Raw genomic sequence first — 24,490 nt, 5'->3', positions numbered from 1 at the left:
CTCTTCCTAGACTGATTGTTTGAAATCTTGTCATTTATGCCGTTTTATTTTTGTGGAATGTTTTAAAATGAAGAAATGTCAGCCCAGTAGTAAAAAGTATGCAATTTATGAAGGAAGGAAGAATGAAAGGGAGGGAGGGTGGGAGGCCTGTCAGAGAGAGATGGTCAGTTCTATTTCTTGTCTCACCGTTGGATGTGCGTTATGAAATAAATTCACAGGCCATTGGTTTAGAGCATTGTCAAAGGAGCTGCCGAAGTTCTGGGTCCTGGAGTCTAGGCTGGAAGGGGAAGGAAGCAAAACCATGAGGATGCTGAGAGAATGGGGAACGTGGAAAGAATGGGGGATGGCCAAGCTGGAGCAGATGGAACGTCAGAGTTTGTGGAATAAAGGGAACAAGATCTCAGGAGAGGGAGGTGTGATCGGAGAGCCTCAGGTGGGATGAGGCAGGCAATTCAGAAGCCAGCTTGTACCCAGGGCAGGGAAGGAAGGAAGGGGAGTGAGGGCCGGTGTGGTGGACGTGTGGTCCGCATGGATATTCAAGTGCCTGAGTTGGTGGCAGATTGTACGCTAGAAACAAAGATGGTGCGCCACCCACATGCCATTAGGAGGTCTGGGGGTCATGGTGGGCAGCCGAGTGGCACAGGGAGAGGAGGGATTTACGAGTAAGGGTCTCTCTGAGGAGAAGGGAGGACACAGCTCCGGGAGTCTGGGAGGAGTGGAGAGGGATGAGTGGTACCAGTGGACAGAGCGTGGCTTCAAAGGAAACAGGAACAAAGAGGAAAGTTCCCTGCCCCCAGGTGAAAGCTGAGGGGGATTGCTCGTCAAGGAACAGAGGTTCCAGGGGGGCACTGGAAAAGCTCTGGAATGAGGGCTGAGGTGGGGGGTAGGTGTAGAGGAGAAGGCGGGAGCAGGTGCAACGCTGCCCACCCTGCTCAAGGCTTGCCCTTCCCCACCACGCGTGTGCTGTTTTCACGCGCTCTGTTCGGTGGGTTGTGGAATAAACTTTGGAATCATAGCTGGCATTTAAAAAAAAAGGAAGATGCAAATGTCTTTCTGTTCAAAAACACGGAATATGTTACCTGTGAGCGGGTAGTGACATGCTTTGAACCTCTTGTAACAGTTCATTCGTGGTGGTAATGCACCATTTGAGGGATTAGAATATGCTACCTCCTTGTCACCTCCACACGCTCTGCCCATGCCAGGATCCTCCTCCTTGTTGGGGTCTCCGAGACAACTTCGGCTCCATTTCACACAGCGGCAGCGGCAGCAGCCTGGTGGCCCTGACTCCCTTAGTAGGGCCAACAGGGCCTTTCTCCACCTGAGCCGCAAAATCTCTGAGCAAAGCATCACAACCAACTTCGGAATGGTTTTGCCTAACGTTTGCAGCTGTCGAGGGTCCTTCTGTTGTTCTTGGCCAGGTTGTTGCAGACATTTTGAATATTTTCAAAAATAATTTCCGTATCGGTTTTTAAAATCCTGATTCGTTGGAGTTAGTGCATCTAAAGACGGAATACCCTGAAACCAGCCACCTCCTAGAAAGATGCCTTCTTCAAAATGGGCTATCTTGGCATCCAGTGCCTCTGGGACATTTTCGCTCGTTAATTCACTCCACCTCACTTGTCCCGGCAGCCTGCAGCGTGGCTCTTGTATGTGAACAATCGCCGTATGTTCATTCAACTCTTTCTCTTCGTACCTGCTAGTAGCAACCTTTCTGGGATACATTTTTGAGCTTGTGACTCGTCACCTTTCCCTTTCAAGAGTCTGGAGTCATCTTTGGTCTCAATGACTTCTACTTTTCTGAGGCTGGATATCTTCAAGATTTAGGGTCAGTCCCTCTCTAAACACCTGCAAATGCCTTTAAAAATGAGTCCGTTCCAGGGTATAGTTTTTCTTTTATGATACCAAATTTATTCATAATACATTATGCAGGTGTTTTGATGAGAATCCAGAAACATCTTGAGACACCATATTTCTCTGAAATGTGAGAATTTAAGACCATTGCTGTTCCAACAAGTCTTGTGTATAGAGCTTTTTATTGCATTCATTTGCATTATTTTGTTCACTTCTCAGAACTCTGTCAATTAGCAACAGCTTGATCTTGCAGATGAGAATGGAACACAGAAAACTCACCCAAAGTCACATACTTGGAAGATGGTGGAGCCAGGACTAGACCCAGTGTTCTCTCTACTAGATCATTCTGCCTTTCAGAATTAAAGACAGATCAGACAATAAGATCATTCCAAATCTGGCACATGACAGGTTGGAGCTGGAAGGGACCCTTCTCGGTATCTTATTCAACCCTCACCTTCCTAGACATTCAATAGATGTATCTAATTAGGAAAAATGCAAATTATTTCACTGTATACCTATAAATATTATCCCTGGAAAGAAAAGGAACATTTGGTAAATGTACAAAAAATATAGGAAGAATTTGCATGTTATCCTTGTGTAAGGACCATGTTAATCTTATTTGTATTGTTCCAGTTTTAGTATACATGCTGCCAAGCAAGCTCCAGAATATTTTAAAATGAATATACTGCAATAGAAAATACCAAACTGTACCACATATGGTAAAGGTCAGTATTATTTTACGAGACTTTTGTGTTGGTTGCATATATGTGTAGATATCATGGGTCATGATAGAAAATTTATTTCCTGCTGTGGATTGTGCTAACAGATGTTGGAAAGCCACTGGTGTGGTAGAAAGAGCGTCGGAGAGTGGGTTCCATGACCTGACTCCAGTCCTTGCTCCGCCAACAACCACCTGCATGAGCTTGGCCAATGAACTTGACCCACTGGGGCTCCATTTCCTTATTTTTAAAATGAGCAGGTCGAACCAGTTGTTTTTGAGATCCCTTTCTCTAAGATTGTGTCATTCTGGTGATCCTCTCGTGGCCTTGATGAAACACAAAAGGCTTTCAGATGAGAAAGGAGGGTGGAGGGAAATGTCAGGAGCAGCAGGGCAAGCATAAGCCAGGTGCAGACGCCTGACTTTACCCACAACAGCTGCTGTCCTGGTGCTCGTTCTTGCTGCTTGTCATCATGCTTGTAGCACCCCGAGATGCTGCTGCCACGAGGGTGTGAATGATGACCACGGTTAAATCCAAGTTGCAGCCTGTGGACGGCGGTGGAAGTGAGGACTGCCAAGCACACACACCTGGTACCACTCTTGGCACTGCTAGGTGATCAGAAGCAGTTCTTGATGACAAGCATGATAAATATTCCAAGGAGGAAGCAAAGGAAAGGCAACCAAAATAGACTAAGTTGAAACCCGGGAGCCATATATCCTCTACAATCTATGTGGCCCCGGAGTAATAACGATTTTCCTTAGGAAAAAAAAAAGGAGGGGGGCCACTACAGAAAATATGCAATGTGAAATGCTTAGAATAATTCCTTTTCTGGTGTAGACTGATACTTAGTTTTCTGTAAAAAACAGGCACATGTTATCACTTTTCACTCCTTCGATGGATAAGATGCAAAGTTAATTTCATGGTGGAGAAACACCTGAGAGGTTGCTCGTTTTCCATTAATATAGAAGACGTTTTTGACACCAGCACATAGGACGTGTATATGTACACACAGATACACACACACGAGAGCTGATAAATACATTAAATGGATAAATTATTGATTGATCCAGGGACAGCATGCAATACGACAAGAAATGAGATGTATCTGTGATATGCACGCACGTGTAGAAATCGAGGGGTGTGTTTTTTTTTTTCCTCAGGTAGAAATATCATGCTAGAAAACATTTTGCCTTTGAAGAACAAAAGTACAAAGGCATTCCAACAATTGAAGGTTATAGTTTTGCACAATTGCTTATTATTCATTGCGCTTGGAAATAGGGCACGGAGAAGACAATTACCTTTCCCAGCCTGGATCTCTTTAGCACGCTTCAATTTAGTGTTACCCCCTAGGTAAGATTTAACAAGATGTGTCTGTTGGCCTGCAAAAAGAAACCTGGTCGACAAGAGCCTTGAGTGTCAGGAAGCAGATCCGAAGTAGACTTGGTTGTTGTTAAACACTGTGTACTTTTAAAGAAATAGATTAATAATGTAAGTCACTTTAGTCCTTGTGGAGGGCACTGAACAGACAGCGCTGACGGCCTGTCTGCAGCCCAGGTGCCTCATGGGATAAACCTGGAACCAACCCCACCCTGTCCCACAGATGAGCCTCTTCCAGTCCCCCTAGCTGGACTGTGGAGAAAACACAGCCTGGTGGTTGTGTCCAACCTTGATCGTGGCCCCGCAGGAAGCACTGCTGGACAGAGTGGGGAGGAGATGCACTTGCTAGACTCTCCTTTTTGTGTAGGTGACTGGGGAGGTGTAAGAGATCAGTACCTTCCGGTCATAACCTATGGTGACGGGCACTAAAGCCATGAGCCTAATGTGGGATGTTGATGTAGCTTCTTCTGTAGTTACTCTATTTATTTCCAAATGACAAAAACAAAACAAAATCCGAAACCCAAACAAAAAATAACTCCAAAGTCCCAGCAACAGGAAAAAAAATATCCAGCCCATACTAACCGAGTGGCTGTTATTTTTGGCTGTGGGCTGGCCTGGGGAGATGCTCTTTGGCTGGCTGTCCCTGTGCATGGCTGTCTGACTGGAATTTTTGTGAGCCGGGAAAGGCATGGTTATATTTGGCCTCTGGAAGGGAAGTCACTGAGATAGAAAGGCAGCTTTGGATCATAGGGTTTGAGCCCATGCCAACGGGAGGGGAAGCAACTTCCCCATTTCCAGCTGAGGAAGCTGGTGGGACAACCAAGCCGGACCTTAGGCAGGGTTTCGTGGGGGAGGCCTGCAGGGGAACATAGTGCCCAACTGGACTGCCCGAGAAACTTGGTCCAGGCCAATGAGGCCACCTGCCCCTGGCTGAGCCAGCCCAGAGGGGCAGCTGGGCTCAGCTACAGTGCCTGCAAAGCAGGACACCCTGCCCTCTATTTTCCTTCATGTTGTCTCCCGGTGCTCAGTCTAGGTTATCTCCTGGTATTGTATTCATGGAAGTGTCCATGTCGTTTACCAGTTATCATTCATATGCCCTGTGTTCACTACTAGATGGTGAGTGTTTCGGTTTTACCTTCATGATCCACAGAGCTTCCATACACGAAAACATTTTAAGAACCAAACCTGCCTGAGAATGCCCTCCCTCTCTACACTCTGGGTTATGTGTGTGTGTGTGTATATATATACACACACACACACACACACACATAATATATATATATACACATGTGTATATATATACATATATATGTGTATATATATAAAGTTAATGATTAAATCTTCAGTTGTGTTATAAAAAGAATGACACTTGAGTCATGATAGAAAAACAAGATTGTTGTTTATGAATATACCACGAAAATATGCATTTACTAAGGCTCATTGATTTATTTCCAATTCGATAAACCACATAGATATACAAAATGGTTCATTAGATATTCATTATACCTCCTTAGCTGCTTTTATTAGAAGTGCCCATGGTGCCAATGGCAAGGTTGATGTTTTCAGGGGTTGAGTCAATGCTTGAAACTCATCAATTTCTCATAGGCAGTTTTGGTTTAAGGTATTTTGATGATTTTATAGAAATGTTTTATCCCATTAAAAGCTATAACTTAAACTGCGGTGCAGGGCAGGTACACATTAGATGATAAATGGCTTTGTATAAGAGATTTCAAATTTGTCAAATCTGCGTTAAGGAACCATATTTGAAATTGGTTGGAAGGTTGGGTGAATTCTCCAGGTGCAAATGACATTTGTTTTATGGATCCCTCTGAAACAATTCCCCCAGAGTTTTCGTTTGAATAAATCACGTCCAAGTTCAGCACTCCAGAAACAGCTAGCATGGTAGAGTGGCATTAGATGCTTTTCTGGTTCCTCCTTTTAGGGAGGTGGGCTCGATTTTCTCATCTGTAAAGGAGGTGAGCCTAGATAGCCCGGAGGTATGAATCTTTATACCCTCTCTTCATTCATTCACTCACTCATTGATTCATTCATTCATTCCACATGTATTTGCTGAGTAGGTGTAGGCATGTTCTGTCACTAAAGAAATGGCAATATATAAAAACCTAGACCTCGTACTCATGGAGATGATATCCTAGGAGAAAGACGGTAAAAAAGATCACTTCATAGATTGGTAAGTGCCATGAAGACAGTAAAGGAGAGTACTGTAATGGTAAGTTGTTGGCAGGTGGCCCCATGCCTCTCTGAGAAAGGGTCCCTTCGGCTGAGGAGAAGCCACCAGAGGGAACATCTGGAGGAGGAGCATTCCAGGAAGAGGGACCAGCAAAGGCCATGGTGTGGCAATGCAGCAATGTGGTCAAGGAAGAGAAAGGCCTAAGTGTTTTCCTCCTGGGTCTTCTTGCCCCACCTCTAGAGCTGTGAATATTCTGCTGCATGAAAATAATGAGGCCAAGGGTGTTGTGGGGTGGGTGTTGTGGGACAGGTGCAGAGGGAAGCAAGAGGGAACACTGGGGCTGGGGTGGATTGCCCTGTTAAGGTAGACTAGGCTACACTACAGTCCTGAATAGCTCCACATCTCAATGCTTTTATTTTTTAAGGATTTCTTTATTTATTTTAGAGGAGGGGCAGAAGGAGAGGGAGATAAGCAGACTCCCCGCTGAGTGGGGAGCCTGATACAGGGCTTAATCCCAGGACCTCGAGGTCATGACCTGAGCTGAAATCAAGAGTCCAACGCTTGACCAACAGAGCTACCCAGGCACCCCTTCCACATCTGAATGCTTTCACCAAGCATGCTTTTTCCCTGCCTGTGTCATGGCCTAATTGGGTTCTGATGATGCCTCTGTCAGCAGGGAAGCAGATTCTTGCTAGCATGTGTCTCCACCATCCTGGAGTCCTTTATCTCCAGTCTTATGAATTGGGAGGGGAGAATACACAGAAGGCTGGATTGACTGTTTTAGGGCCCAGGGCTATCCTGGCCACTTGACTGGAAACCAGATCCACGACTCTGAGTGTAAAGGGAGACTGGAAAACAGGATCTTGCTGTGTGTTGAGGGAGGAGTAGCTGAATTGGTGAACATCAAGCCCGTCTTGGCCACTGTAAAGAAAGTGGGAAAAGAGAGGGTGCTTTCCCTACATCCTTAAAGACCTACACAGCATATGTTCCACTGGGGCCAGGAATGCTGGCAAAGGGGCTAATATGCCTCACAACAATGACTTCTCCTCATCCCACCAGACAATACCCAAAGAAGTAGGGGGCGGGGAGTCCTAATCAGACCTAGAAGGGAACTCACCTAGATGAACCCCCACTTTAGGCTCAAACTCAGTCTTTTCAATGCTTGTTAAGAGTCTGGAGGAGATGCCAGTTTTGATGCTAGAGACTCCTAACCCCTATTGCCTGGCCTTCATGGCTTCCTCCCATCTGACTTCACCCCATTTAATCCAGCCCTACTGCTCACACCTCAGATCCTCCACTCTTGCTAGGCTCGACTTCTTGAGGCTTCCCACTCAGCAGACAGCAGACTTCATCTCCTGTGTTCTCACTCTTATTCCCTGGCAGTGCTCCTCTCTATCAAATCCCACAGTCCTTCTTACCTTTGTGGAATCTTCCCTGCCTTCTCAGACTTCAGTGGAGGGTCATCACAAAGAGGCTGCATGTCTCTTCCATTCAAGCCTCAAGTGCTCAGGTGGGTCCGTTTGCCATCCTCTAGAGACAATTCATGCAGATCTTATTGCTTTCTGGATCCCTTTCAACTATTAGAAGAGCCTCAATTTTGAAAATGAGGTTTATTTTCAGGTATTACAAGTCCAGTCCAGTCGAATGTAAATCTTCAACCTCACCTCCAAATTAGAGTTACTTACCTAAGTTTAAGTTCAGGGTTGTGCAGTTGAGAAGGAGGGGCTGATTTGCTGTTTGTCCTCCCTCCACCTCATGTCCCTTTGTGCTCTTCCGGGGTCCAATAATGAAGACATTATCGGTCAGATTAGAGGAAGAGGGGCAAAAAATATATCTCACATCAAGAGTCCCTACAGGCTAATGTTGAGAGGCCACACAGTGCACTCCTTCCTAGTCGCCACCATCATCTGTTCTCTCCTGGGGTGCATTTTGGGCTACTTTGAAGAACCTCCTCTCACTAATCATGTAAACCTCATCCTCCCATCCCCTTGCTCTGCTCCAGCCACTCTGGCCATCTTTCCACATCTCAGTGTTATGTTACTTCCGGCATCAGAGCCTTTGCAGTGTCACCCCTCTAGCTGGGACTCTCCCTCCCTAGCCACTTGCCCGGGTAACTCCTAGTGGTCTTTCAAATCTCAGCTCAAGTATCAATTCTCTGGACAAACCTAACTTGAACTCTCAGCCCAGGGCAGCCTCCGATTATGCACTCCCACAGCCATTAATTAAGACATTAATTGTGTAAACAGTTGTTTAACATCTCTCTTCCCCACTTCAATGTGGATTCCGAGAGGTGTTGATAGATGTTTGTAGAAAGAGAATTAAGTGGATTTTCCCAATGAGCTCATGAGCACTTGGACATGCCAAGCAGATAGTCGGTACTCAATGAATATTTGTGGAGCTGACATGAACAGGAAGGCAGGAGCCATGCCTATTAATCTCTGGATTTGCTATATGAGTAAGCACATAGTAGGATTTCAGTAAATGTCTGTTACCTAAGTGTTTTGAACAACCTCTTCAGAGTTATCTTAAATAATGGAGAATTGGCTGAAGTGCATTTCTGACCTGACCTGTGCCTTATGGGTGCTTCTGAACATCAGCAGAAGAGTTGGTGTGTTATCTCAGCCAAGCCGGGCTTCTTGTCTGCTGACTTCTTATTCCACAGTTTGGGAGGAACATGTTGTAGGAAGGGGACACGGGTGATGTACTCATAGATCCAAGGAGTGACAGGTTCTAATAATTTGTCCCTTCAGCACACCGTGTCTCTGGCAGCCCACCCAATCCAATCGTTGGAGGGATTCGACCCTCCAACAGGGTCCCCAAGCAGAGTCCACCATATGTGCCTTCAACCTGACTTGCATGAAGACTTGTTTTATTAGTCACAATGAGTTGCAGGTGCAAAGACTGAGGGCACAACTAACTGTATGTGCAATCACCTCCTCACATGAAATTAAACACTTGCACACTCAGAATTAGGTTCAAGTGGCTAATTGCACCCGGAAGTAGGTAATTGCAGGTGCAATTAGCTGCAAGTGCAATTTTTCACCCGAGACTAATTGCTCCCAAAGTAAGAAGATAGGGATTGAAAATTCAGCACTGAATGGGTGTGTGGTTATTGCAACCACCTGTGATTTTAATAGCCCTCCCCCTCTGACTTAGAGTGTGGTGGCCTCCCTTTGGTCTTTATGAACAGTTAGTTTGCTTAACTTTATTGGTGTATCCTTCTGTAGCATTCTCTTTTCAAGTTGGGTCTTCTTTCCTTTGCCAAGAACCTCTTTCTTCAAGACTTCTGGAATCCCTGGCTTTTTAAAAGACATATGTTCCTCTACAGTTCTTCTGTACCTAAAACCCCTCAGAGATAAGAAATGGTCAATAAGTTGGACAGCTTAGTGGGTGCTAACTTCCAACTTTCTTGAGGATTGTCATTTGAACATGATGAATGAAAAATTCTCCCCACTTTAAGTGAGGAAGAAATGGACCCTCCATCAAACTACCCAGAGAAGTATCTTCTCTAGCAGGTTCAATCCGACCTATCTTTTCCTAATAGCTTTTCTCCAGTGTCGGTATAGGATTCACCCAAGAAAACAAAAACCACCATCGTTTAAAAAAAAAAATTCTAAAATTAAAGCATAATTGGAAAGAAAACAATGAATTTTAACTTAAATTGGATTCAGTAAAACTAACCAAAACTGCTAATACCACTCCAGAAAGTCTTTTGATCACATAAACATGACTGAGGTAAGGAGTTGATCACCGTAGTTATCTTGACAGAGAGTATTTCATAAAGGCAATTACTTACACTGGTGTTAGCAGACTGAAATGGCAGAAAAGGAACCCTGAGGTATTTCAGAGGTAACTGCAGGAAGCAGCTACCACCCCGAGGTCTGGGGAAGCAGAGGCAAGAGGCTGGGTTATTAACACCTAGAAGCTTGAAGTGTTACAGAACCTGGACTGGATTGCCCGATGGAAGAACAAAGCAGCACCCGGAGATCTTGGAGGATAGGAGGTTTGTTTAACGCCTGCGGGCTCTGAGGAAAGTGATCTCCAAAGGTCTGAGCCCCGAGCACAAACCAAGGGGGCAATTTATACACATCTACTTCCGCACACTTGGCACTTTCGGCGTGTTCACGAAGTGGGGCAGGGAGAAGAACCCGGAAGAGCCCCCGGACTCCCTCTCTGGCTCGGTCGGCCATCTTAGGACACAGATTTTTCCTTATGAGAAGAATCTTCTAGAGCTCTGCTAGATCAGACATACAGACCTCTGGTGGAAGGAAGTTGCCTGGTGGCTCACTGCCTCCGTAGCCTGGAATGGGGACCACACAGAGCTGGGACCCGGAGCTCTGAGGAGAGGGCACTCGGCGATTCCTGGTGCCTTGAGGAGCTTAGCTGGGGGGAGAACCTGCGTAGTGGGACCCAGAGCTCTGTGTAGGGCTGCCCCCCAGCTGGTACCGCGCTGTGGGCAACCCATGAAACCGCAGCCCAAGTTCAGAAGGGGAAAAATGCCTTCAGGGTGGGCCATGGAGCCTGGGGCTTGTGGTCTTGGGTAGGATCAAACCTGGACTTAACAGGTCTTTATATAAGATGGGGAAGTGGCAGCTGCGGAGAAGAATTTCTGGAGACGACATGAAGGAGGCCAAGTGGAGTCTGTGCAGTGTGTGTGCTTTCATGTGTGTCTTCGCTCTGGGTCCAGCATTTTCCTTCGCACGGCTTTATTTTATCAGGAAGCAAGTTGCGTGTGTGGTGGGGGGGGGGGATGGGAGAGAGGGAGGGAGAAGAAGAGAGAATGCCACCATCAGAGTGAATAGAAGCCAGCGGTGGCCTTAAGATGGTGATCATAGCAGGTACCTACAGCCAGGCCGGCCCATGCATCTGTAGCAGATTCTAGCCTCACAGTTCACCTGACTGATTAATATCCCTTTCCTCTTTGCTGCCAAAGTTCAGGGCTGCCTGAAGTCCACCTCCTGACTCCTGCAGAATGCTGACTCCTCTGCTCCCCTGCTTAGTCATTCCGAGGTGGGAAGGGATCCCACTTGCTAAGCTGGTGGCGGCCTCAGCTGAATGCCAATCTGCCTGGGCTGTCGACCCCTTTGAACTCCCTCCGGCTGTGGAATCTGCTATTGTTTAGATCCTGTGGTGCTCGGGGACTGGCGAGGATGCCTGGTAAGGAAGTGAGAAAGATGACAGACCAGGGGGCACGGAGGAGGGCCGGAGGACTTTGATGTGGCCTGGGCGGTGCTCCGAGGGTCCAGGGTGCTCGCTGCTGCAGGAAGGTGATGTTTACTTGGCCGCAGGGCCAGCTTCTAATGGATTGCTTCAGCCAAGCATTTCCTGTTGGCAAGGGGAGCAATCGTTCCTTTGCCCTTCTCACCCTGCTTGGTGGCAACTTAGGCTTCTCAAGAGGGGACATCTTAGGAGAAGTTGGGTCACCTACCAGTGGTTTAGACTAAGAAAAATAAATTTTTGCTTCTCAGGAAAACGAATAAAACCACATGAAGGAAAGTGCTGGATATAGAGAAAATAACAGCTTTTAAAAATCTGACTAGCCTACAACAGCCGCTAAGAGCATCTGACGATGCTCCATCCCTCCCCTGTGCAGATAGATCATTGTTCATTTCATTCATTCATTCACTGAATCTGTAAGTATTAGCTGAGTGCCTACTATTGCCAGTGCCTTGAGGTAGGACCCTCAACAAGATGGACTAAAAAATCCTAACCCCAGGGAGTTTATATTCTGAGGGGAGGAAGGTCAGCTGTCTGGTACATAAAATTTCTTACCCTGTTTTCACTTGTCAATCCATCTCATGAGCACTTGCCTTATTGTGATGTCATCTTCATACCCATTATTCTAATGACTGCTTACTTTTCCAAGTGAATGAATCAGTTCATTTACCATGTCACTACAGTCAGGTATGAGTCTCTTTCCCATTTTCATGGTTTTATTTTTTTAAAGGTTCCATTTTTTTTAAAGATTTATTTGAGATAAAAAGAGAGAGTGTACATGCACGCAGAGGGAGAGAGAGAATCTCAAGCTGACTCCCTGCTGAGTGTGGAGCCTGATTCAGGGCTCGATCTCAGGACCCTGAGATCATGACCTGAGCCAAAACCAAGAGTCAGAAGCTCAACCAACTGAGCCAGTCAGGCACCCCTCATTTTCACAGTTTTAAATCATGTTGTGATATTTGTGTAGGTAGATTAAAATATTTTTTTTTCTGTGTTTTGGATAGTTTCCTCCCTGGCCATATCTTTCACAGTATGTATGAGATAGGACTCTTGGTTACAAACAGCAGAGCCCAAATCTGGTCAACATGAGCAGAAAGGGAATGTATCAGAAGGCTATCCATCTAGTAGCTCACAGAATAGACAGGAGGCTGGAGAAGCAGCAGGAGTGCAGGGCTGGGGCAGCAAAAGTACAGCACAGGTCCACCCCCAGAAACAGTGGGCTAGGAGCCCGCAATGTCCCTTCCTCCTGGACACAGCTTCAGGGCCTTGGTCTCTTGACTCTACCGACATCAGGAAGAATCTTCATCTTCCTTGAACCTCTGTCTCACACCTTCCCTAGAGATTCCAAGTGTAGGGCAGGAGATCTGGCCTGGCCTGGCTGATCACCTGCCTGCCTCTCTTTGTTTTCAGAATGAGAAGAGGGAACAGCACATACTTCCTTGGCTGTCCTAGTAGGAGGTGGGTTTCTGCACACTGGCCCCCGCCCCCACCCCCGCCACCGCTTCCCCAAGAGTGGTGGATCCCTGATAGGAAAAAGAAAAAATATGCACTACAAAGACATTCTCTTACTTATTCTACGTGTTTATTCTGTGCTGGGGGATGGAGGGGTGGGACATCATTCGAAGGACTGTTCGATTTTGCCTGCCTGTGGAGGGCACAAATAATGCTCAGCAGTGCTGGGGTATGGCCGGGGGTGTTTGGCACCTCCACCAACCCTGCAGCACTCAGGCCCAGGGCCTGGAATCACATGGGTCAAGTTCACACTGATCACGTCCATTCTATGGATAAGGAAACTGGGGCTTGGGATGGATCTGTGGCTTATACAGATCACACAGCCAGGAAATGTGAGACTTGAGGATAGGTCTTCCAAAACCCACAGAAGTTACTTGACTGGTACTGCTTCCTAGCACCCGGATGGTGACGGGTATAAGGGGTGCCTGGAGCAATCTAGGCAAAGGCCCTTTCAACAACGGGGCCTTTGTAACAAGCCTTTCTTTGTTTCATCACCAGACTGTTCCCTGGAGTAATTAAGGCCTGTAGTTCTTAGATATAAGGCTGGCTTGACACTACTTGACAAGAGGCTGCAATCTGAGTTTAGATGCCAGGGCGCTGTTTGAAATGCATGAGCCAGGGCGTACCCCCTCCCACACACCTGGGCACTAGCTAGCCATGTGCTCGAATGGCCCTGCCTTGCTTGCCAGTTCTAATTATAAAACAGCATCCTCTGGCTCGGCAGGATGGGCTGCTAGTGGCACAGAGGCCTATTGCCATGGCTGTGTCTTCGGTACCTGCAGACACATCTGACCCACTGCTGCTGCCCAGACGAGAGAGGTCGGAACATCCTGTGGGTCCTTCGGTGTGAGGCGATGCAGACGTGCATCTTTTCTGCCAGTGCACAGTGCCCTCCGGGGGTGGTGAGTAACTGCTATCTTCTTTGTCCTAGGGGAGCGTCCCCCTCAATTCCCAGGGGGCCTCGGGGGCCTGCATTAATACCCACTTGTGTTGTCCTCTTTCCCCGGTGAGTCTGTACCTTTGTGTTAAAAGTCCGTCATCTGAAGGTGGAAAGACGAACTGGACTCTCCCTGGAACTGGGATGTTAGCCTTGCATCAGACTTGTACCTCTGGGGACCATGACAGGGCCCGGACAGCACCTCGGTCTCTTCCCTCAGAGCGCTTTTGCTACCTCTGGGGTGGCTACAATTCAGAGGAGAAGAGAGAGAAGGTGCTTTCCTTAAAGACGGTGCCTGGGTCGTTGCCTGGCCTGGTGGCTGAGCCTCTGCTGGAGGCCTTCACCCTCCCTGACCCCCTTCTCCCGAACACGCTGGTGTGCAGCTCATCTGCCTGACCAATCAAGGAAATTTGGGGGTTTAGATGGAAGTGGAATTTTGGCATCGGTAGAGTTAACATTTATAGATTCAACTATTTGTGTGTGCCCTTAAGGGCTCATGGCATGAAGTGATTTTTAATCATGCTGAGATGCACATTTCCATCATATGCGGGTGGGTGAGTCACCTCACTCCCGAGAATCGGGCACCAGTGTTTCAACAGGGCTTGGGGCTCTCCATTCCTCCTCACCAAAGGCAGTCTGTGAGGGGATCTTTCCGCCTTAGCAATATCTGTGGATCTGGGCAGTCAGGAGGGTCTCTGGCTGAGTCCCTCGGCATGTGTGGTGAAGGCCCTGGTGTCTCAGGCTCTCCCCCTGATGCCCCATGGCCCTCCTGAGCCCTCACGCTCGGGGTCAGGCTCTCTCAGGCTCACCCCTGCCTGCTCACTTCAGGGCAGGGGCACCGGCACAGGCCGCAGGGGCAGATCTCCTAGCTGCTGCCTGTGGTGTGGGGCTGCATTGTCTGCTGAGAATTTAAAACCAATAATAAAATCGACTGTAAGTCAGTCTGCTTTTTATTATCCCCATGCTGGCAATTCTAAACAATGTCAGTGATAAAATACTCCTTCCCCAAAATCTTTTGTTGGTCCATGTTCTAAATAATTGCTGTGGTGACTGTTGAATTTTAATTATATACAGTCACATAAATGTATATATATAAATATACATATATCCTTCAAATTAGCATATTTTATTACTTGTCCTTTAATATAGAGTCTATCCCACCTGAAAGTTAATTAGGAGAACTCCCAGGAAGAACGGTCCGGGATGGTTTGAGCTGGCTTCAGGCACAACTTATGTCTGCAGCCCCCCCAGTACTTAGGTTTTCCTGCTTTTAAACAGTAGATAAGCAGTAACAGCACAGTGATCGTAAAGCCAAGAAACAAAACCCGAGTTAATTCAGTTCTGTCCTTCCACATGACCACTTGGTGTCTTAGTGTATAAAATTGCATAAATGCCAATTAGTTCATACAGGAAATGTTTGGTTTTGAATAGTATCTCTAAAACTGAAGTTTATTCCTGTGATTGTTTTAAAAAAACTAACGAATAAGGAGAATAATAGTAATGACTGCTTATTACAGGATTACCACTGAAGATAATTTTGTCCCATAGAAGAGGGCATTAAAGAAATGATCCACTCTGGGTGTCGAACACGGCAGGTCTGCCACTGTCTGGGCCGATTCAGACAATGGGAATCCCTCTAGCTAGCTGGAACAGGAGGGGAGGAATAATCAGGTATTCAGTGGCCTGTGAACACTTGGAAGCGCTGGGCAAGCAGTGGTCAAAGCTCCCAGGAGCGATGCCAGCTCGTGGAATTACTGTGCTCTCTGACGGGAAGGCGGTGCTCCCACCTCCCACGGCAGAGCCAGCCACCTAAAGACTCCGTGCCTTGCCGCTCCCCCCACCTAACTGGGCTCTAAATTGAGGACTCATACCGGTGTATCTGATTGGCCAAACCTAATCCCGTCTGGATGGCTACCTGCAGAGGAAGACTGGAAACAGAGTGTTTCGTGTTCCAGTGTCTGCAGTATGGGATGGTGCCTGGGAGGAGCTCGGAGTGCAGGGAGAGCAAGCCGGTGACTAGCGTCCTCCCCACTGATGCTGCTGGGTCTCTCCCTGACACCTTGCTTTGGTCTCTGGAGGGGTAAGGACCTCCCCAGCTTGACAGCCGGATTCTCTCCGTGCGGACTTTGGCGGAATAATGGCTGGCTCTGAAGTCAAGTGTTTCCGGGAGGGAAGCCATTTTCGTGCGGTTCGGCTCTCCTGCCCTCCATGGGGTTCTTCCCCAGCTGGGCTCCTCATTGTGGCTTTCCTGCTGGGTGCATTGTAAGTGTGTTCTCCAGATTTTCATTTCACCAACTCACATCTGTTGGGAAAGAGTGGCTCCCACACACCCCAGCGCTCCATGAAGCCACCCCTAAACTCCACCCCGTTCACACACACGTGTTTTTATCATCATTACTCTTTTATAGTACCTTTTTTTTTAGGGATTGTTCATAATACATGTTTGCTGATTAATGCAACTCTTGTCCTCCAGGAGTTTTTGCTACCATTCTTGTAACATTAAAAACACTCTAATTTGCTTCTACACTTGGGCCCCGGAACCTCAGCTCCCCTGTCCCTTGTGAAGCAATGGGTGGTTGTGAATGATGCTGGGACCAAGGAATAGGTTCTGTGATGACCGCCTGGAGGGTGACTACAGAGAGTGGCAGGATGTGACATCGGCATGGAAGTGCCAGATGAGGCTTGAACCCAGTAGCCATCCTGCAGCCTGGAGGCAGGGCCCACTGGGCAGCCACAAACGCTAAGTGAAGCTCTGTTCACAAGGCCGGGAGGAAAGAGCCTACAGCAGTCTGCAGCCAAAGCAGCTGGATTTCTTTGTTGCAGCCTTTTTATGGCTGTGTGACCATAGACCATGACCTCTCTGGGAAGGGATGTTACTTATGGTGAAGGTGGTTCTTCTTTCTGGGCAAGTGGGACTAGGCAAGGAACTGAAACAGAGAGAAGCAGAAAGAAGGATTTGTATCATTCCCTCTGGAAATACTGCCTTTGAGACAGCACAAGTTGTCAGCATGGCAGGCTGACTCCTTGCTCTACTCCTCCCCACCCACAGCCACCACCAGAACATTCAGAAATGTGTCCACAGTCCGAAGCCCCAGCATGGAGTGGAGCTGAGGAAAGGAAGTAGGTCCAGCGTGTCTGTTCCTTCTCCTTCCCAGGGGCCCACACGGGTTCATACCGGTCTTCAGAAGCCTCTTCCTCTTCATTCCCTGCCGTTTGCTAGTGGCCCAAACCTCATTTTACTTCTGAAATGGGGTCAGAGAGTTTGACCCATTACCATCACCTTCACTGATTATAGGAAGTCTCACTTCCGTATTTCTTATTTGTTATTATTTTATTTTTTTAAGTAAAAATTACATATATTTAAGGTGTACAACATGATGCTTTGATATACATATACCTAGTGAAACAATTACCACAGTTGTTAGAGAATGTGGATTTTTTTTTCCTCAGATCCATGTCCTCTTCAAAGTGTGGCTTCCCATTGCCTTGTAAGGAGATATATATATATATAATGTTTCTGTTCAGTTCATGTCTGTATGTATTTGTATACACATACATGTACACATGCATGTGTATCTGTATGTTTGTGTGAATATGTTTGAAAACAAGATAGAAGCTTATTAGCTCACCTAACAGTCCAAAATGACAAGGCATCTTGCCAATGCCTCCAACCAACTAGGAGGTCTCTCCAAAAATGGACATGGTCAGGATTAGGCTCTACTCAAAAGACACAGCTAATTCCATCCGGCACATTAAGATTCTAAAGTTAAGAGCACGTTGTGAAATGTGAATCGATGTGACATTGTCAAACAAAATGACCTGTGGGCTTGGGAGGTTGGCATTTGTAGGAGGAGGCCAAGTGTGCATTTTAATCTTGATTTCCTTTGGGAATACTTCCTCCATTGTGTTCCTGACTCTGATTATGTTCTTGTGCAATCAAAATAGTTCTAATATCCTGGACTGAACAATTCTTTTTCTTCCTTCCTCCCCTTCTTCCTTCCTTCCTTCCTTCCCTTGTTTCTTTCCTTCTTTCTTTCTATAAGCACAGGAAAATTTGTTTTGTTTTGTTTTTTGATCAGCAACAACTGCTTGGTTTTTGAGATGTAAGTGCACATGTGTGCACAAAATCCCATCCCAGTAGGAGGAAAAGGAATGGATTTAAAGTCCTGCTTGGTGTGTAAATTATTTAATGCACAGGGACCTCAAATGTTCAACCAGAAAACCGAAGTTCAGTATTCAGAATTTGACCTCAAAATGGCACGAACGATCCAATAGGTAAGCACAGATTTCTTCTTTATAGCCTTAATCTCAGGATATTATGAAGCCTTTAGCCTTAAGAAAATTTCAGGTGGGATTTGTATTTAACATCAAGTTTATCTTTCCCTTGGTTCTAAATGTATAGTAGGGACTAGGTATGCTGCATAATAACAGAGGTTCTGAATTCTAATATAAGGTTTGTCACCTTATCTCTCCTTTCCTGTCAATACACGATCTGGCAACTTCCCTACTGCATATTGTCACAGCTGTTTTTGGGCATCTTGAACCAAAGCCTAGTGTTTAGAGTATCCATCCATCTCCATCTCTGGACTTCACTCAAGCCCTCCCTATACTCTCTTTCAATTTCTTTGGCTATGTACTTCAGTGAACTGCAAACAAACAGATCATTTTCTTGATGGTGATAAGGCGGTAATAGACTTTACTTCATTGCCTAGTGCCCTTCAGATAAGCTTTCTACAAAACTCCTCAGCAGAACAAATATAGTTACTGAATTTGGTTACTGGTACACAATGAAATAATAGCGGAATAACATAGTTATGTGGTTATAATATAGTTAAATCATGTGGCAAGTTGCACACAATAAAAAATGCAGTTAGGCAGGGAGAATGAAATTAAGGGTTAGAGGTAAAAGAGAGTGTGTATCTTTAGATGTGATCTGAAATGAAAAGCAGACACCCTGCAAAGGACATGGAAAGATGTGACCAGATGACGCCTGAGGAAGTGACTTCTCTTGTTAAGTAAGGCAAGACTGGGTAAGGACACTGGGAAGGGCATGTTCAATTGGCTATATATCTTATCTTATATATCCCTTCCTGTCCCCTTCCAGAGAAGTCATCCTAATTGAGTCCTTAATACCTCTTTCCTCGTCTTTACAATTGTTAAAGAGCTGATCTTCCGGTTCTCCTCCGATTTATCACACAAAGCATTGCCAAATCAACTGCTCTTTAACACCACTCTGATTATGTCATTCTTCTGTCCCACATCCTTCAGAGCTGCTTACTGCTGGAAGTGGAGTGGGTACCAGTTAAGGCTTTGGCATATTCCTTTCTCTAGCCCTACTATTCTTAAGTCTCTACCAGCACATTAGCATCCCCTGGGAACTTAGAGATTCAGCATCTCAGGTCCCACCTCAGGTTTATTGAATAGGAAAATAGGAATCTGCATTTAAAAAAAGATCCTCAGGTGATTCACATGCACAGAAAAATATGAGAAGCACTGCTCTAGCCAAACAAAATATTCACATACTCCCTACTTTCCTGTTTTTGGCTTTTGCCTATGGAATCACCTCCATGTTTACTCCATCTTTGCCTGTCCATTCACAGGATCCTTTTATGATCATCTCAAATGTAACCTCCTCCACAGAACCTTTCCCACTTATCCCTTGGACCAGGCAGATCAACCTTTAGAATGCCGACCAAGCCTTTTATAAATTGAACTGCCCCTGCTGAAGGGACAGCTCTATTTATACCCCCAGACCCGGTCCTTAGAGAACCGGCCTGTGGTTGGGTCATCAGCACTAAAGTAATCCATCTAGTGGCTGACCACTAACCCAGAGTATGTCCACATGAAATGTGAGTAGAGACAACTAAATTCTCTCTCTCCTCTTTAGAAATTCCAATAAGACAGTTAGCAGTGTGTGCTAAAACTAAGCACCGGGAGGTAGAGTCAAGGTCATGAGCAGTCATGTGCAAACCATAGTTGTAAGGAAACAGAAACTTGGAGTAAGCCAAGTCAGTAGAGATAGGAGGACAGAAGAGACCAGCAGGCAAGGTAAAGATGCCATAAGACAAAGAGATAGAATAATGAGTCCCTAGACCTGCCCAAGCTCCTGATGGGCTTTTCCATGCCAGGTCTGGGTTTTGTTTTTTTTTTTAATAACATCTAACCCCCATGACTTGAGAAAACTTGCATAAGTCTCTTTCCTGCAAATGAAATAGGCACTCTGAACCCCCCAAATGGAGCTTCTGGCTCCATCTTTAGACTTTGCTTTGAGACTGTGTTTCTCATTCTTGTTGGCTGTTTCCCAGCCTTGCATTATAACACCCGTGGTTCTTTATCAACACCAGCTATTAGCCTCTTGTGATAAGATCGTGTCCTTCTTCTGAGCATCCAGCAAGTTGCATGCTAAAAGTAGTGGTAGGATTGACTCAAATTGAATTCCAGGGAAGCAAAAACATTATAGTGAGGAGATCTGGGGAAGGAAGGTGATAGGATCTATTATTAATAAGGGCAACTGAACTGGAGAGTGGCCAGCATTTACTTGAAGTCTTTGGTGCATTGTACTGAACAAGCCAAAGAATCACTACACACAGCCAGTGTGTATTTTTAATACAAGCTGTTCAGTGTCATTGTAGCAAAATTAGTAATTCCCATCTCTTAGGAACCTGATCTCAGCTGACACTATTTTATCAGTAAAATAATTTCTTATTGTGAGTTGAATGTACCAAACACATGTTTCCAGCTGGTCAGCAATCTTCCTTCTTAATCTTTCATCTGCTCCAGGCTGTTCCTACAGATTACGGGACAAATGATGTTTGGAGAATGATGGGTCTCAGCAGATTGAAGGAGGCAGCTTCCTTGCTTACGTTTGGACGGTTGCCTCCCATTGAGGGTCATTGTGGGTCTGTTATATGTGTGCATTTCAGTGTATGCAAGGGAGCTATGCATGCAGAGAAATGGCTCTGTGTGTGTGTGTGTGTGTGTGTGTGTGTGTGTGTGTGTGTGTGTGTTTCTTTTAGTGCAGGAGATCAAGCTGAATTCGAAAAGTGTCATTATGGTTGTTTGGAAGGAAGGCAGAGAGGGAGCCCTAATTTTACAAGTAGATGGGGATTTCTTTTTCCTTTTCTCAACTCCCTCTTGGAGAACATCATGCTCCAAATCCTGAGGTTTCATCTGCTGTTAAGCTGGAAGCTTCTTCTTTAATGGCTTTGTGACTCACAGGGCCCGGGTGATGGTTGCTTTTTCTGTGTATAGAACTATAATCCTTCTCAATTATCAAAGACATAAATTACTATTATTTCCTTACCAGATCGAACATCTCCCTTAAATATGTGAAAGAAAAATTGTTGGTTGTCTGGTGAATTTTCCTCTTGGAAAAACTGCCTATTCTTAATCTACAAGTTCAATGAAAGTTCAAAAGTTTATCAGTGCAAACTCTATATTCTAATAATTCATCACCCACCTTCTACATCCACATTAAGAGACTCTAGGTTGAGATGTTTTGTCTTCTCTCCCATGTAAAAGTAATCAAACAGCACATTTCCTGGGCATATCGTGAATACCTATTGATCATAATCAGAGCACAGATGGTTTGAGAAAGCTTGGCTGACATGCAGGCCCTCGTGTCAATCACAGGAACAAATTGATTTTGACTGCCCAGCCACGATTCTCCTACCCCAGCAGAATTCCATTCAGGGTTGCTGTTTGGAGAATTTTGAGCAGACAGCATTTCTGAAGGAGTGTCATAGTCCAAAGTTATTGTAGAGGTAAACTTGATTACTGAGAAAATGGTGATTTTAATGTACTTCACACTTACCTTTACTGCGAGAAGGTCAATACCTTTCTCCAGCGTTGAAAGAGCTCTTATCAATTTAAACTTTTATCCTGTATTATGTCTGGTTATTAGGGAAAAGGAAAATCCCGATTTGCATTTTTCTATGACAGTATGATATTAAAAGTATTAATACTTTTCTCCAGTGGGGATTTGTTTTCTTACTCAGTTTTTTTTTATTAATTTTTTTTAAGATTTTATTTATTTGACAGAGACACAGCGAGAGAGGGAACACAAGCAGGGGGAGTGGGAGAGGGAGAAGCAGGCTTCCCGCTGAGCAGGGAGCCCGATGCGGGGCTCGATCCCAGGACCCTGGGATCATGACCTGAGCCGAAGGCAGACGCTTAACGACTGAGCCACCCAGGCGCCCCTCTTACTCAGTTTTTTAATTAATAATTTCTATTGACAAAATTAAAGAGCTTATGCTTATTGTCCTTATGGCTTGGTATAGATATGTATGCGGGAAAATAATATAGGAAGAGAGGGCTAATACCCCAATACTATTATAAGCATTAAAATCCTCTGTGAGAGCCAGATAAGAAAGGGCCTTCTTCGATACTATCCATTACTGTCCATTACTTTACTGCTTCATGCATCAAGGCTGCCAGGGCAAGGTCAATAGGAAATGGGTTTGCCTCCACCAGGGAAAGGTTTTAGATATGCATGAATGGCTTGGGGACCAAGTTATTCTGTCCTCGTCCCATTTCCCAGCTCTGGGCTGGCCTCTTTCCCACATGATCCTCCTTACTTGCTGCTTAGCCTTCCTGCACCTTTTTCCTTGACTCTCTCCCCCCATGCTCTCTCACTGATTGTGGGGGCAGGTGCAGGGACAGACTAGATGACCATGCTTTTATGTTACATTTTTATTAGACACCTAAACCTGTTTTCCCGCCCTACTTGATTGCACTAAGAGTAGTTGTTTGACTCAAAGGGGACCAATCCATAGGCTGGTCTAATCTAACAAGAGGCCCCTCCAGAATTCAAGTTAAGAGATGAACTAATCTGTAATCAGATAATGTTGAGTGGTAGGAATCGGAGGCTTATAGGCCATGTAGGGATCCAAGGCCACGTGGACCTGGAGCAGCGATTTTTGGCCATGGGTACTCTGATGAGTCAGCAGGGAAAGCTCATCTGGGAAGACAAGAAAGAGATCGAAGCTGGCACAGAGATGGGGGACCCCAGGCCCCTATCAGGGGTGAAGAGGGTCATCCTGGCTCTGGGGTTTGCAGCGTCCGTCTTGTAGCATTTCTTGTGGCCCAGTTACCCCATCTCTTGTCCTGGGATGCTCTTATTGCTTGCCTGCTGTGCTTCTGAATAGGTCCTCATTTTTCTTAAGCTGGCTTGAAAGAGTTTATATTCTTCACAACCACATATGCCCTGACCGGAGAGTATCCTTTTGGAGAGATTTAGATGGGAAATTTCTGTTTCCTTCACTCACCTAGTCCAGTGCCTGGGAACTCTAGAAAATCATGGTGCCCTCTTTTGTGTGGCCAAACATAGTTCCACAAGAGAGGATATATCAGGAGAAAGGGTGTTATTATTTGCATGTTCAGATCTCTTACCTTCAAAGCCCTCTGTACTCATTCTCTGCCTTGCGCTCTGGTGCTTACTCCTGCTCTCTGGCATTGGCCATTTACTTAAACCATTCTGCTTTATTCATTACTTTCTGAGGTTGGTTAAAACTGGCTACAAATCAGTTGTGATTTTTCTCTTTGAAAGATGGAGTCTAATCCCGTTCACTTGAATATGGGCTGCCTTTGTGGCCTGCTTGACCAGTAGAATGCGGTAGAAGTGATGTCTGGATGTTCCAAGGTTAGGTCATAAGAAGCCTTGGAACTTCCAGCTGTGACCCTGGGGACACTCTCTTGGAACCCTGAGCGGCTATTGTAAGAAATTCTATTACCTTGAGCCTGCCATGCTGTGAGGAGCCCAAGATGAGGTGAGGTCTCGAGATGGTAGAGAGAGAGGCAGCCAGGGACTTCCAAGTGCCAGACCGAAGAGGGAAGAAGCCATCTTAAAGATGGATCATCTAGCCCCAGTTGACACCATGGAGATCAGAGATAAACCATGCAGCTGAGCTCTTCCTGAATTATTGAGACACAAATATTATGAATGAAATAAAATGTTTGTTTTAAACTATCCAATTTTGAGATAGTTTGTTACACACCAACAGATAACCAGAATATTCAAGGTCATCTCAGGGCTACTTCAGCCTGCTTGCCTTTCCGTGGATGATTCCCTAGCCCAAGGATGCCCTTTCCTTTCCCCTCCACCTCCATATCCTTTAGTTATCAGGACAGGTATCTCCCTCTCAGAGGGAGTACATCGGGCCAAAACCACTCTTAGAACCCTTGGCTTATGCTGTCCTGTGTGTCTCTGTGATACAATTTTGCTATCATATCATAATTTCCCAAGGGCAGAGCCTCATCCTTCCTCCTTTTTTTTTTTTTTTTTTTGGCTTGCCCCTTGACAGAGTCCAGGGCAGAAGGGATCCAGCATATGTTAAGGCTCCTACATGTTCTCATCTTGAGACTAAATGGCCCTAATCACCTTAAACCGAATCTATATTGGTACTAATCAGAGGTTTGTCTTCAGTTACACATTTCTGATTAGGTATTTCAATGTAGACGTACTTCCTACTTTTTAGTCTCAGAATGTGTGTAGAGTTTGAACTTTTGGGGTGGTTGGGAGAAAACCCCAAGGGGCACAGAAGGAAATCACAGGGTAGCATAAATAATGGGCAGAATCAAGTGACATGCTCTGTTTGCTTGTCAACACATGCCTGTATCATTTATGGGAGGTCACGGTCAAACTCTGTTTATAGTTCTGTTCCAGCCAGGGTGAGTGAGTGTCTTTTA

The 24,490-nt window shown here is 45.7% G+C and overlaps 2 long non-coding RNA genes and 1 pseudogene across 2 annotated transcripts in view; 1 reads left to right on the top strand and 2 right to left on the bottom strand.

Moving 5' to 3' along the window:
- Positions 1 to 2,414: 2,414 nt before the first annotated feature.
- LOC112839512 (U6 spliceosomal RNA) lies at positions 2,415 to 2,509 on the bottom strand (annotated as a pseudogene).
- Positions 2,510 to 13,427: 10,918 nt separating this feature from the next.
- The window catches only part of LOC112839401 (uncharacterized), a 52,333-nt gene continuing 41,270 nt past the window's right edge, over positions 13,428 to 24,490 (top strand). Inside the window, exon 1 of the long non-coding RNA XR_012382069.1 lies at positions 13,428 to 13,769. This is a non-coding gene — a long non-coding RNA (uncharacterized lncRNA). The remainder of the gene's footprint in view (positions 13,770 to 24,490) is intronic.
- On the bottom strand, positions 16,222 to 23,387 carry LOC112839402 (uncharacterized). The gene is made up of 3 exons (XR_003212190.2): positions 23,195 to 23,387; positions 21,264 to 21,363; positions 16,222 to 16,731 (listed from the first exon to the last, which is right to left on the bottom strand). It is a non-coding gene; the product is annotated as an uncharacterized lncRNA (long non-coding RNA).

The sequence above is a fragment of the Callorhinus ursinus genome, unplaced genomic scaffold (genome assembly GCF_003265705.2).
Source record: "Callorhinus ursinus isolate GAN/ISIS: 27379988/994484 unplaced genomic scaffold, GSC_fseal_2.0 scaffold23, whole genome shotgun sequence".
NCBI classification, from domain to species: Eukaryota; Metazoa; Chordata; class Mammalia; order Carnivora; family Otariidae; genus Callorhinus; species Callorhinus ursinus.
Note: the sequence above shows the minus strand (reverse complement) of the source record. Positions and strands in the feature narration are given on the sequence as shown.